Source organism: Macrobrachium rosenbergii, chromosome 4 (genome assembly GCF_040412425.1).
Source record: "Macrobrachium rosenbergii isolate ZJJX-2024 chromosome 4, ASM4041242v1, whole genome shotgun sequence".
NCBI classification, from domain to species: domain Eukaryota; kingdom Metazoa; phylum Arthropoda; class Malacostraca; order Decapoda; family Palaemonidae; genus Macrobrachium; species Macrobrachium rosenbergii.
This window is the reverse complement of record NC_089744.1, coordinates 65,012,582-65,027,581: the sequence shown is the minus strand read 5'-3', so window position 1 is coordinate 65,027,581 and position 15,000 is coordinate 65,012,582. Positions and strand designations below refer to the sequence as shown.

Sequence of the window (15,000 nt, the reverse complement as noted above, 5' to 3'; positions counted from 1 at the left end):
CAGGTGAGGGTGAATAGGAAAGCATTGGTATTATAGAAAGGAAGGGCAAAGGTAAAAGAAACGCGAGGCGTGGCCTAATAGTGTTAAAAGAAAGAGAAAAAAAAATATTATTACAATTTCAGAGACAATTACACTTCACATGACGAGTGAGTGCATCCTATAACGGTGATAGTGATACGGAATGTGATGAGCTATTCCCTTGAGTCACTATGCTTAGCAGCCCATGTGTGTTGGCAAGTCTGCCAGACCCCACTAGTTTTGAAGCTAGCCTTGTGCCAGTGCCACCACCAGCAGTGGTTCCCAAACCGTGGAACCCTTTAGTGATAAGTCTGGACACCCGGTACAGCTTTATAGAGGAAGAAAAAGGGTTAGTAGACTAGAAACATGGGCTGCTAATGTTGCTAAAAGCCAAAAACACCTTGGCGTGGCCTAACCAAAGCTTTGTTATGGAGACTGGTAATAAGAAATCTGTTTTAGCCAAGGAAGTTGATCCCCCTTGCAGCTGGAAGAACAAGCGTTTTTCCCAAGTGAAGGATGAGTTGATAAGTGTGATCTTCAAGGCATACTGGTCAGTGTGCGTGACTACAACTTGGTGACAGCATACCTTCACTCAGGGAACCCATCAAGAGGAAGCAATCTTAGGCCAAAATAAGCAAGAAGTGGACATTGGGCCACTAGGTTACATTCAAGGCGGAGGAAATAACATTCTGCAAGGCTACCTACCTCTCCAATTTAGTGTTACCGAAACGCAGAAATATGTCCGGTGTGGAATTTTTCATGCACAAGATGATCGGGTGCAGAAGTTGTGTCTTCATGCAGACAATAACAGAGTGATAGGTTTAGGTTTCCATCTAATTACGGTAACTTAAATCTATTTAAAATTGTTTTAATTAATGCAAAAAGTTATTTTGATTAACTTGATAAAGGAAGTTCTTTGCAAGGTAGTATTGTAAAAGCATATAATGCTTAGATCTATATAACAGTCTCATTATCATTTCATGCTGTAGCATGTCAAGCGACCCATGTAATGATAAGCATCTAGGTTTTCCAGTTGACACGTTTACAGCAAATGATCTTAAGACAATAAAGGAAAGCATATATTTTTTTTACAGGTAAGGTTTTACCAATGGTTGAATGAATATAAAATTTAGGTGAGCGTGGAAGTCAGTGGTATGGAAATGTTGCATAAACAGCAGTCTCCATTCATCCAGTAATGTCTATGAGGGGCCCAAGTTGTGGAAAAGTTGTGAGGGAGGAACGACAATAAAGGACTCACCGGGCAGGAAACTGATAAGGGTTACTCCAGAGGTCTTCCATGAACGCACACTACTTTTGCCAGTTTTGACTGCCACACTACACCTGTAAGCACACCCCAAACCGGCAATACGGTGTTTGGATTCTCACATCGGCATGACGGTATTGTACGAAATATACCTCATCTGGATGGATGTCAGCCAGCCTTATGTCGCTGTGGTAAAGCAAAAAAATTGCAAGATTTCCCCCACTCCGAAGAAGGTTGCCTGCAACACTCGTGAGCAGCTCAGAAAGGTGGGAGGCGGGCTGGAACAAATGTCTCCCACTTTGAACAATAACGGCAAACATTGTGAAAAATATCAGTGGCGTCCATGTCCTCGCCTTTCTGTCAGCTCGGTGTATTACGAATGCAAAGTAAAGCCTAGTCTTTTCAATATTGCCTGCCTCCACCTACTCTTTGTTGATGACCCCAGTCTGTCCATGGAATATGAAGCTGACTACTCCACAAAGATAATAAGACAAGAACTTCACAAATTTTGGTAAGTAAAGCTAATTCTTGCCAATATCCATTTTTTCATGCCTTGTCATCCAGTAATGACTATTTTTCTGCATTATTACCCTTATGTTTGTTTGTTGTGATTATTATTAGGTACTCCATATTAACTGATGTTGATTAACTGTGCATGACAATTTAAAGTTTTTGGAAGTTTTTATTTTTTACATCAATCACATTAACTTCAACAGTAATCATTACTGACATATTTGTTAGGATTATTATTAACGTTACTTCATATATATTACTGTTTAATAATTATGAGTGATAGTATTAATTTGTTGGGACTTTTTGGAATTTTTTTTTGCCTTTATCAAATGACATGTTTATCAGTGTTTATTGACGTTTATTAACTATGTGTGATAATATTTTTTGAAATGAAAAATTTTTTTTTAAAAAAGACCAAATACTTTGGATGGCTGGGGGTTTTTAGCAAGTTTTGTCTTTTTTTACAGTACAACATAGTAAGACAAAATAAGGTAACAATACAAACAATATTCTGGGGATTTTATGCCAAGAAAACACTTCGGTCATAAATGGGAAAATTGGAAAACAAATGACATGCCCGCACAATTTTGCAGACATCTCAAAAACTAATAAAACATTGGCAGACATCCTTAAGTATTCATAATGAACGTAGAATTAGCTTTAATTAGAAATTAAACGTAAGGTCATAGCTTCATAAATAACGATGACTTTGCGATTTGAAAGTCGTTGATTTCCAACCGCGATTTATTCGGTCTTTAAGAAAAGGTGCATAGCATTTTTTTAATCTTCAGTCAGGCTCTTCTTCGCGTCACATGGTAAACAGACAATTCCACAAAAACTCTTGAGTTAGCCAATAATAATTACTGTATATGTTCTCTTTTATCATTGATAAAGAAACTACACTCCTTGACGTACTTTTACGTGTTTGCTTGGTTTGCATGTGTATGTGTGTTTGTGTAGAGAGAGAGAGAGAGAGAGAGAGAGAGAGAGAGAGAGAGAGAGAGAGAGAGAGAAAGATAACACATATTGACTTTTTAAATTCACCTTTAAGCCTTTATGAACATACTTTATAAGAGAAAATCTCTTTTAGACCAGGACATATTGCCAGTGCAACGGACGTTGATGTGGATAGTCAGCAAGTTATTAGTTCTTTTATTTCTTAAAGGATGGTCAATATTTATTAAGACTCCTCTCTTCCCTCTTGTCCTAATATAGATCTTGCGATACTAACCTTCAAAGATCAAACGTCAGCAAAGAGGTGAGACGTTTTGTTTAAGATTTTTTTCAGTTTAAGTTAAAGCTGAATATTCCAGCGTGTTGTACAGTAATAATACCAATCATCATCTGTGAAATTCCGCCATTGCTGTCTTTCTGGTGTTTTATCTTTTAAGTCTCCAAACACCTCCAGTATCCCCTCTCTTAGGTCTCATTCAAGTAGGTGTGGGTCCAACAACTCTTCTGGTTCCCACAGCAGCCCATTTGACACTCACATTTTATTCTCCTGGGGGTTGTGCGCATGGGGATGGAGATGGCATTTCCAAGCCATCTCCATCCCCATTTTCATGACCTCATCTACATATGGAACTTTTGTGTTATTTGCTTCTGTATCTTTTCGAGCTCAGTCCTGCCATCTGACTCCTAATAAATTCTTCTCTTAAAACTTTACTTTTAAGTCAGGAAAAGCTTTTAATGATAGTGTCATTGACATACCATGATTCGTGTCCACATAACATTACAGATCGCACCCAACTCATGTATAACCTTATCTTCGAATGAAGTTTCAGTCTATTTGATTTCCAAAGTGTATTCAGCCTGCCCATCGTTTTGATAGCCTTATTTATAATGCATTCAGTTAGCAAGCTTTGTAAATCTTATGGTGTTTTGCTGATTAAAACAGCATCGTCTGCTTATTCTAAGGGTTAATTTTCTATCATTAGTCCCATCTAGACATCTTTCATATCTCACCAATTTTCATTATAAAATAATTATATGAGAAGGTGAAAGGATGAAATAATAATAATAATAATAATAATAATAATAATAATAATAATAATAATAATAATAATTATTATTATTATTATTATTATTATTATTATTATTATTATTATTATTATTATTATTATTATTATTATTATAAAATATGCTAGATTCAGTTTAGAGGGCTCTCAAGAGTCTGCCCATTGTTATTATCAATCTCAGATAATGAGAGCTGGACAAGCTGTCGAGAGTTCTCCTTGTATTGCTTAGTATATTTTGACAATAGTATTCCCGTGTTTATCATTGTTAATCACATTTTTCATTTGATTATGAAACGTCAGAAAGACGAATAGTAATGATGATGATGATGATGGAAACATGGGGTAATAATGAAAATAGAAACAATACATATAAGACTGTATGAACAAAGAAATAATGCTTATGATGTGATGATGATGAAGTCTCCCCTGAAGCAGAGAGTGTCCTTGGCATCATAAGTACGGTTGTTTACATTCCACTTGCCATTGAACGTAATTGTTACTTGCAGCTGTATAGGCTACAGGGTATCTGGTCTCTGCAGAAAGAGAAGAGCCAGTGCTACTTTTTTATACCCCTTGTTATTTTTTACTTTGGCCTATTTTTCTAGGTCATATCTCAGTTTAAAGGCCAAATTTTACTTTTGAGGCCTCTATATCTCCCTAGCCATTAAAGTTATAGGCCTTTGTTCTTGAGAAACGGCAGCTTTTTAGGGGATAGGGTACTTCACCTCCTTCAGTTTTCTAAAAATCTGTTGGTTGTTCACTTCTCCAAAGCCCTCTTAATGTACAGTCACCACTAATACCTTTTATTACCATTGGACATTTTAAATGTATATTACAATCAGGGACATTTATGAAGAGGTCTTATGTTTTATTGATTAGGCTACAAGAACTGAAATTGGTTATATTAATGTCTGCACTGAAAATTGTATTCAGTCATCACTACAGATAAGGTTGAATTATTATTATTATTATTATTATTATTATTATTATTATTATTATTATTATTATTATTATTATTATTATTATTATTATTATTATTCTCTGATTTTTGCTGAAACTTGGTAGGTTGGTACCTTATGGACTGGTGAGTATTTTTTACCTTCCGGTATTTTTGAAAAAAAATAACTTGTTTATATTCTCTAGATCTCAGAAACTGTCAGTTAGAGGTCTCTGGTTGTCATAACTATACAGAGTATGTGGAATATATTATTTTAGGTATTTTACATAGCTCGACTCTTTTTCCGGGTCACATGTCAGTTTAAAGGTAATTTTGTAAATTTTCTCGGGTAGGGAAGTACCTGTTAGTTATAATGAATATTTTTCATAAATATTTTGACCTTAATTCATTTTCAAGGTCGCATTTCAGTTTTAAGGGTCAGATACAGCGATAAAATTCTTTATTTTCCTCGTTACCGAATGCTTGTATTTTTTTTTTTATACCAGAGGAAGTTTTGCTATGATTTTTTTCATACCGGTGCAGTTTGTAGTGGGGACCAAGCTCGTCCGTTTAGCACAAACATTCGCTCTCGTCAGCCCATAAATTCTCGAAAGAAGGTAGGGCATTCCACATCCTGGAAGTAAATGGTATGACAGATGAATGGAACCGGTTGACCACCGAGTCTGCGGCGCCCAACCTGTTTCTGTTGAATTGTGAAGCCTGATTATACTATTAAAATCAGTAATTAAAACATGGCTTGGAGTGTATATATACTAAATAACTGCGATTCTGTGCAATGGACGGTTGGAAATGCTTTTAGACGATATTGCAGAGGAGTCGGTTGTGGGCAGCATACGGTCAGGGGGCGAGAGAATCAACGAACTTAACACTTCCAACCTATCTTATTTGAATGAACACTCTAGCTATCTTGAATTAAAAATGGTCGTGATTGTGGTCCCTAAGTAGTGTGACAGAACTGAAATGGCTTTATACTTGGTCCCATTTTGATTATGAATAAGTTATTAGTTAAGCTGAATTGAAAAAAAAAGAAAAACAAATTAAGTGAAATTAATAAAAATATGAAGTGAGACTCGCGCCTTCTTGATAAAAAGTATTTGCACAAGTCGAACTTCGGAAGCTCCTATGATTCAACTAAATGACTAGGAAGATTGTTGCATCATTCGGTCACAGGTGGTACAAGAAACTCCTTAAAACTATGTCGTATGGAATCTCGCAAATGAAAATTTGGGAAGATCAACCTCAAAATGGGCATCCTAATTATTGTGGTGAAAGGGAGCACATTGTGTCTAGAGTCACTCTAGACCATTAGTGAACAGGTTAAGGAACAGACGAGTCATTAACAGACTCCTAGAGTAAAGTTTGATATAAATTTAATGTGTACACACCGAAAGATTAAAGAAGATAGTCTATATTAGTCTACGTGTACCACCGTAGTTATAAGAGCTCAATTATAGTCAACTGAAAATAGCCATGAAATGAAGTCAGTCAGCTAAGTGATTCTAGTTAATGACTTAATTTTATTTCATTAAGATGCGACGGTTATGACCCCACATTTAACTCTACCCTTTTATCGGGACTGACACAAGCATAGAAATTTAATGACAGAGGAAAACCACCAATAAATGAACGAGGATGTCTTAACACAGTGACGTAAGAATCTGGTGCAAGCGGTAATAGGTTATACTGAAGCCTGAAATTCTACAGAATGAATAAACGCCTGATAACATTTACCCAAATTCTTGTTAAGATGTAATGAAAAATATTGCGCAGCTCCATCTGTTTTATCTCAGAACCTAAAAATGTCAGAGGAAGGATTTTTCAAATTCTTTATAATTAATCAATTAATTACAGTTAGAATCTACAGTGTTGTTAAAACAAAACTATATTAGATCCTTTATATTTAGCCTAACAAAATACTTGTCAGAAATCTTGTAATTCATATACAGGCATTACACTAATTTATCCCACAGCTTTTGACTGAGAGACTCGGACAGTTCTGTGATTCATCGTAATGTTCACATTCACATAAAACAGCCTAATACTTTGACTTGCAAATTTTCATAGAATAGAATGCCTATGTGATAATAAAAGAAAATAAAGTGGCAGCAACGAAGAAGTCAAGAATAATAAATAGCAAAAATGGATAAAGTTTAGCAGCCAAAAAATAATAGACCCAGCTTTCAACTTCAATTCAATTAAACCTAGTCGTGAAGTTGCAGCCCTCTGATTGTTCTTTAGCCTCGCTGTCTCGCAGATTCACTGAGGAGCTCGCATAGCCTACAAGAGCAATGGTCCACCAATTTATTGAGCTTCTTAAACTATTCACTTTCAGTACATGGAATTCCTTTCTTTTCTTTGTATTTCCGAAATCATTGATAGAGTCACTACAGAATAACTGTAGCCCATCACGCAGTGCACGTTTAACTTCTGAACTGTAAACGTACACAGAAACCCCTCTTTGAGAGACGCGTAACGCACGTGTAAATAGGTTAAGAAACAAAAACTGTCGAGCTAATCTAAAACGTTTCGAACTTGACGTACTTCTGTTTGGTTCCGTATTGACAAGTAGCCACGTAAGCCTCGAGAATGAAGCCTCCTTATCTAGAAGAAGCTCTTTAGCGAGATATGAAGATTCAGGAAACAAGAGGGATCACTGAAAGATCTGACTGATACGTCTCGCCAGGCACGGTTTCGTTTCATTGAATTGGAGACACTGAAGAAAAAAAAAGAGATGACGAGGAAGGTCTCAAGTGCTGCCAGTGGCGGGCCGCCCGCTGCTGCTGATGATGATGATGATGAAGAGAGGCAGGCAGACAGACAGACGAAGAGAGAGAGAGAGAGAGAGAGAGAGAGAGAGAGAGAGAGAGAGAGAGAGCGCATTCATTGTTACCAAAAAACGGGACAAACTTCGGCGTTTTAAATAGACATGTATACCCCATAAGAATTTTTACACACATGCACTCTCTCTCTCTCTCTCTCTCTCTCTCTCTCTCTCTCTCTCTCTCTCTCTCTGTATATCTATATATACATAAATAGTATATATATATATATATATATAATATACATTATATATATATATATATATACATGTATATGTATAAACACACATATATAACACACACACATATATATATATATATATATACATATATAAATATATACACTCATGTGTATGTATGTATACCCACAAGAGGGAAATCGAGATAAACATAGAGGGAATGTTTTAGTGCATTCCTTCACTCCCCTGTAAATAATTTTTGTTCGGAAATATACGAGATAATGATTTCTTTAATAGATAAACCGATAAACAATTGAGTGTGCTAAGCAGTCTTGTTTCTATGCTCGAACTTTCATCGCAGCAGCATCTCTGCTTATGCTTATCTGAAAATGTGAATCTGTAATGATTTACGCACACAAAGAGCTGGCAAACAGAGATAAATTAATTCAACAAAAAAAGAGCCGTAGAGAGAGAGAGAGAGAGAGAGAGAGAGAGAGAGAGAGAGAGAGAGAGAGAGAGAGAGAGAGAGAATAGGAAAGAGAGCGAGCATGTTCAGTACCTTTCCAACCTCAGCCTAGAAAACATCTCTTTGCTGTTCCCCCTCCCGGACCTCGTCTCCCGAAGGTGAGAGTTGCTTGTTTTGTGACGTCTTTTAGTTCTGTCTTCCGTGAAGAATTTTACTGCAGAATTCACTGAGTGAATGAACGTTGCCTCAAATGTAATTAAGCAAAGGTTATATTAGTTCTTTCGTAAATTTTAACTTACGTTTGTTCACTTTCTATGTATGTTTTGCGATAGTTTTAATCCATCTCTGAGGCAACGCTGATATTGAAATAAAAGGTGTGTAACAACTGTCATGGACATCTTTCTTCATTAGCCTATACAGGCGAAAGGCAAATTATCCCAGACAACATTCAAAGAATGCGCATTACCTTTTCAATATTCGAATAACATTACTTTCAGATGTAGGACAATTAATTCAGGGTACTGAAATAGTTTGATTTCTTTTCATCTCCCTTCACAGTTCAGTAAAAAGAACCCATGATGAACGCGCACGTGAATTTTAGCAGTTATAAACATGATCCATTAGGTTTAACCAAAGGTTTTGCATTAAATCGAAGGCCCCATCAATAGAGTGAAGTTTTTTAAGTTTTGCAAAAGCTGCTGCAAATTATATCTTTCTTTTAAAGACTTGGCATTATCGAAATTAATTGCTTCGAATTTTGAACTATCGAATTTGTTTCGAGTCGGTATAAAGAAAATAACATGATACTATATATTCACCTTTATTGTTAGTGGTATACATACTTCAGAGTAATATTGCTGTTGTGCACAAGAAAACGCCGTATTCATTAGCCTTTAGTTATTGCCATAATAATAGTATAATATTTGTATAGCTTATAATCTTTGAATTGTTTTTTAAATTATTTATATTACTACATTTCAAAGAAAGATTATATATATAGCTACACTCATCACATTTATACACGCGTGACTGTTTTATTTTCACGGATATTAGGCCGAAATATCGTTTGATATCGGATTCACAATACCATGGGAATAACTTATATCTTAGGGGTGTTATTACTGCTAAGTGCATCTATCCTGGCCTGGCCAGGCCACATGCACTTGTCAGTTATAATTTCCCTCGGATGTAAGTACTTACTAAGGTACAGAGAATTCGATGCTAAAATTATATATATATATATATATATATATATATATATATATATATATATATATATATATATATATATATATATATATATATAGGTAGATAGATAGATATAGGCATATATACTGTATATGTATATATACATAAATCATACATTATACATATATATATATATATATGTATGTATGATACCACTGAAGTACAGAAAAGATTCTTCTAAATAAATGACGACTATGCATCTTTGCGCAGAGCTATGACTTAACGACCGCTCCTATGACCCAATTACCCATCGGGCCAGGAAACAGTCATCCATTAAAGTCTTTTCATAGTCATGCACTCAGATTTAATGGAGAGACGTTGAGGAACTTACTACACCATACAGCCTATTGGTTTTGGAAGTAGCTCCGAGTTGATCCATTTTGTGGGGAGCCTTATCAGTGCCAGAGCCCGCATCTCGTTAGTTTCAGAAGCGGTGACACCCTGAGGATGTTGTGCATTGAGAACCTCAAAAGTTCAAGCGAAAATGCAATGCATTAGTACTCTGAAAGAGTCCACCTTGTATTTTGTTGATTTATTTATATTTTTTCCATTTATATATTAATTTATGAATTTATCTTTTTTAATAACTGATCTCTTCTTTCTGCATTTCCTATTATCTTATGTAACGTCTTTCAAATGGACACCATATTCTTTGGAAGCTTGAACTTCAAAGTCAGTGGCCCACGTAGATTTGTTCCATATGAATAGAGGTTTATCTTCTGAATAATAATAATGATAATAATAATAATAATAATAATAATAATAATAATAATAATAATAATAATAATAATAATAATAATAATAATAATAATAATAATAAACTACCAACAATGCTCTCTTACCTTAGTGAGGCTCGGTCTATAATGCATATTGTCAGTGAGGCTTGGTCTATCATGCATATTGTCATTAAGATGGGTGAACTAGATTCTTGAGTTATACTCAAGGACTCCCACTAGGCTCACCCGAGAGGTTGTTTTGAAATGAGAGAGGAAAATTAGATTAAATTCAAGTTAAAGAGGTTGGACATCTGAGTACGAAAAGACAACAAGGAACGGATGAACAATAAAAGGTAGAGAGCAATGGTGTATCTACCTGTCGTTTAGTAATATTTGTTAATTAACGAGAAGGGACAGCTCGAGATTCCAACTCTTTGGCGAGGAAATTTTTCCTGGTGTGGAAGGTGATCCCATTACTTGTGAAAATACTGCCTCTGTTATTGTAGTTAGAGTTCCAACACAAGCCGTTGATTATATGGGTATAATGTGTCTGTGTACGTGTGTTTTAGTTAGTGAGTATGTATGTGTGTGCGTGTGAATGAAATACGTGATGTGTAAAGAAACAGTTGAAATCTTTACTTAATTAGGAAACCGATTTCATATGTCAATAGTACATGAAATAAAACACACATATAATATATATACATAAATAGATATGTATATATATGTGTGTATGAATATATATTATATATATTTATATATTTATGTATCTATGTATTTAGGTATATAGCTAGATGCGAGTGGGAAGGTGTATTGTAGGACAAATAGCAGATGTGATTGGGGAAGAGCAGCGAATTTTTTAATAAGGTTTTTGTTACGAAACTGTTACGCGAGGGGTTGGAGAGGAAAAGGAAAAAGCTTCAAGTGTTATAAGACTAGCCTATCCAGAGAAAACTTACAGAGTATTTGATGCGCAATCTTTAGAGATTATGGTGGAGTGTAATTTGTGGGTGTAAGGATAGAAGGGTTTATAATGAGAGAACATGCAGACGTAAGAATGCCTGGTTTGTCGTAAAAGTAAGCCTAACACAAGGGTGGGATATATATCAACGGCTCTTTAATGTTTTTATATTTTTGCTGGTGGGACTGTGGGAGAAGTTGAGGAAAGGACGGGAGAGTTAGGTGCAAAGTTGGCTGGTAAAGTATATGGATCGTGAATGGAGTGGATTGGTAGCCTATATGTTTGATGACGCTGCAACGTTAGTTGACGACAAAGACCGAAAGTTTGAGAGACTGGTAACAAAATTTAAATATGATTGTAAGAAGAACCGTTGGAAATGAATCCTACCAATGGTATAGTAAAGAGGATAATTGCAAGCCAGGAAGATGAAGAAATGATTGCAGTATGGACGACGGAAGAATGGCATTAACTTACTGTATTAGGGCCATAGGTATTTTGGGGTAATACAGGGGATCATAGCTAAGTAAGAAATGTGAGTGATGTAACAGATAATTGCAGGTGTCACAAGGAAAGCAGCAGGATCTCTGTACAAAATTAAAAAGAGAGATATGAGTGTCAAAAGTTGGAATGTATAAAGTGCTTTTTATGCCAAATCTCCTAAATGGAAATGAAGTGTGGATGCTGGTAATAACGAATGGGAAAAACAAAGAAGCAAGTGGGATTATTTTTGATGGTTTTACATAAAGTAGGAAAGGTTGACAGAATGAAAAATGTAGATACAAAAAGGACGTAAAGAGTAAGTGGTGAAGGGTGAAAAGATGGATTAGAGTTTTGACATGGTTTGGCCATGTAAGACTGTTCTTCAATCTTACATGACTGAAGAAAAGTGAGTAGAATTGAAAGGTTTGGAAGGACAGAGGAAAGAAAAACTATAAAAGTCTTTGCTTGGTGATATTGACCTATATATATATATATATATATATATATATATATATATATATATATATATATATATATATGTGTGTGTATATATATATATATATATATATATATATATATATATATATACATATATATATATATATGTATATTTATATATATATATATATATATATATATATATATATATATATATATATATATATATATATATATATATATATATACATATATATATATATATATATATATATATATATATATAATATATATATATATATATATATATATATATATATATATATATATATATATATATATATATATATATATATATATATATATACACACACACACACATATATATATATATATATATATATATATATATATATAGATCAATATCATCAAGCAAAGACTTTTATAGTTTTTCTTTCCTTTTTCCTTCCAAATATATATAGCCTATATTGGAAATGATGCCTCGGAAGCACAGAAATAACCAATTTGTGGACAGGTCAATTGGGAGTTGCTGGTGGTCGGATTAACTAATGAAGTTAGATTGGCAAGGAGCGTTCTTATCCAGAAACCTGAAATGTCTCCATTGTTTCCAAATCTAAATACTACAAGTTTATTAAAAAATTTAATAGTACTTTAACTTTCGATATCTTCGTACAAAGAAATTTGCATCCCTTCCGACTCAAAAAAGTATTATTCATTAATACGTAGCTTAGTTATGATTTTGTTAGTTTAGAGAGAGAGAGAGAGAGAGAGAGAGAGAGAGAGAGAGAGAGAGAGAGAGAGAGAGAGAGGTACTATACTCCGTATTCCTTTTACGTTAAAATGAAGGAAATAAAACCGTGTATCAACAAAGAGATATGATGAAGCAAAGGGTTCAATTAACTTTAGAAAAAGAACTCTCTTGAATGAATTAGAACGATTTTTTTAAACGACGAATTGTACACACACCAATGCATGAAACTCATGAACGGCTACAACTCCTCCAATTAAACTCTCATCACATATCCTCCTATAGCTGATGAAAGATAGTCTGTTGCTATCTTGTGTGCAACACAAATAAAATAACGTTCTTGATATTTTCTAACGTTTATCCAGGCCTCCATCTTCAAGGTAACATTACATCGTGTTGACTTGTTTCTCTACGAGGTACTTTTTAGGTGAATTGCAATGGGCTAATTTTGCCTAGTTGTTACGGATATAAGCGTGATTCAAAGAAAACAAGTCTGGAACACGTGAAATTAGAAAAGCTAGAAGCTATGGTTCATGACGTATGTCAGAGGTAGGCCTAAATGAGTCTCATTATTTGTAGAGATTCAAGGAGGTTCAAGAGAATCGAGAAATAAATTCAGGCCACTGATGGAGACGAAGTGTTATCGGTCAGTTAGACTAATTTTTATTGAACAGGACAAGGAGCAAAAAAGAATGAAACACGCAAGAACTAGAATCGTAATTCAGCCAGTAACATATCAAGTGAGCGGAGACAGTGATAAACGAAACGGAAATGGAGAAACTATAGCATTGCTAATTACCGATTCCAGTTTCACTCCGGGAAAGCTGACTTTAATAAATTTGCTTGACAACTTGTCAGCCATATAGTCAGTTCTAGAGTACCCCCATAACTCTCTCACTTTTCGTCAGAATTGGTCAAACATATGGTGGGATTAAATATAAGTAGAATCATACTGACAGAAGTAAAAAAAAATGTATAAAGTAAAAGAATCAGATCCGTCTTCTTTACAGCTCATGCAGAAATTGAGAGCTTTGAATTTAGTTTTTACGTTGTAGGAGGCACATAAAGACAAGAGATGCTGTTAATGGGCAAAGAACTCGATATACCAATCCTGCAGGGACAAGGATCCATCAGAAGTCCAAGGGTATGACAAAGACAAATATTCCTTAGTCAGGTTGACACAGATTCTTGATACAGATTAGCGAAACAGATGGAGACGAACAAAGATTCATCTAACAAAAAAATATATCCGGTTAGAATTGAGCAAAAATTCAAAACAGATTCAGAGTTTTATCAGCTGTTCAGTGGGAAAGGGTTGTGGAAGAGGAAGAGCCATTGGAAAGGGAAAAGATTAATAAAGCAAACAAAAGCGGTGATGGTTTAGAACTGCAGAATTGAATATTTGTGTGATATCAAGTCGGGAAGTTGTAAAGATGCAAATAAACTGGAAATAGTTACAGAAGGTCATGGAACAGACACGATCAATAACTGTAACAGATATGTTTTGATTCTGACACGAACAAGCTAAAAATCTGGGACTTTTGATGCAGACTGGGAAAAGATGGTCATATTGAGAGAAAGTGCTTTGCTTATTTCTTCTTCAAACGTTCAAGAGAAGATACAGTGCAGTACTACCCTAAAACAATTTACCTTGTATTTTAAGGATTTATTTGTATTTTTATCTGTTTTTCTTGTTAATTTATAATTTTTTTCTAATAAATGATCTATTATTGTATTGCCTATTATCTTCTGTATTTTCTTTCAAATAAGCACCATATTCTTTGGAAGCTTGAATTTCAAGTTAGTGGTCCCCATAGGCTTGTTCCATAAGGATAGGGATAATAATAATAGTAATCGTAATAATAATAATATAATAATGTTAGTAATATTAAGGACTACTTTCAGTCATCGTGCACTTAAATAACGTTTTAACCTATAAATCTTACGTTATTCTTATTTTTTATTCTGCACAAAAGAATTGATTAGAGGCTGAAATAGATATTGAAGAAAACCACCACAAGCGAATGACCTGACCTCGGGTCACGCACTGACCTCTATTTCATCCCTGTGCAGGAGCGAATGCAGTACAGTCAGGCTAGACAGTGACCAAAGCAACCGAGCTTTAAATGAAGAGGGCGACTTATCCTCCTCCC

At 34.7% G+C, this 15,000-nt stretch overlaps 1 protein-coding gene across 4 annotated transcripts in view; it reads left to right on the top strand.

Moving 5' to 3' along the window:
* Window positions 1-15,000, top strand: part of LOC136835331 (ryncolin-2-like) — a 50,107-nt gene that overhangs the window by 272 nt on the left and 34,835 nt on the right. For 3 of the 4 annotated variants that reach the window (XM_067098711.1, XM_067098702.1, XM_067098684.1), the window contains exon 1: window positions 8,307-8,393. The gene's annotated coding sequence lies outside the window, so the exon portion shown is untranslated. Of the gene's footprint in view, window positions 1,794-8,306; window positions 8,394-15,000 lie in introns of those variants that run through there. The other variant, XM_067098693.1, reaches the window with a different exon arrangement.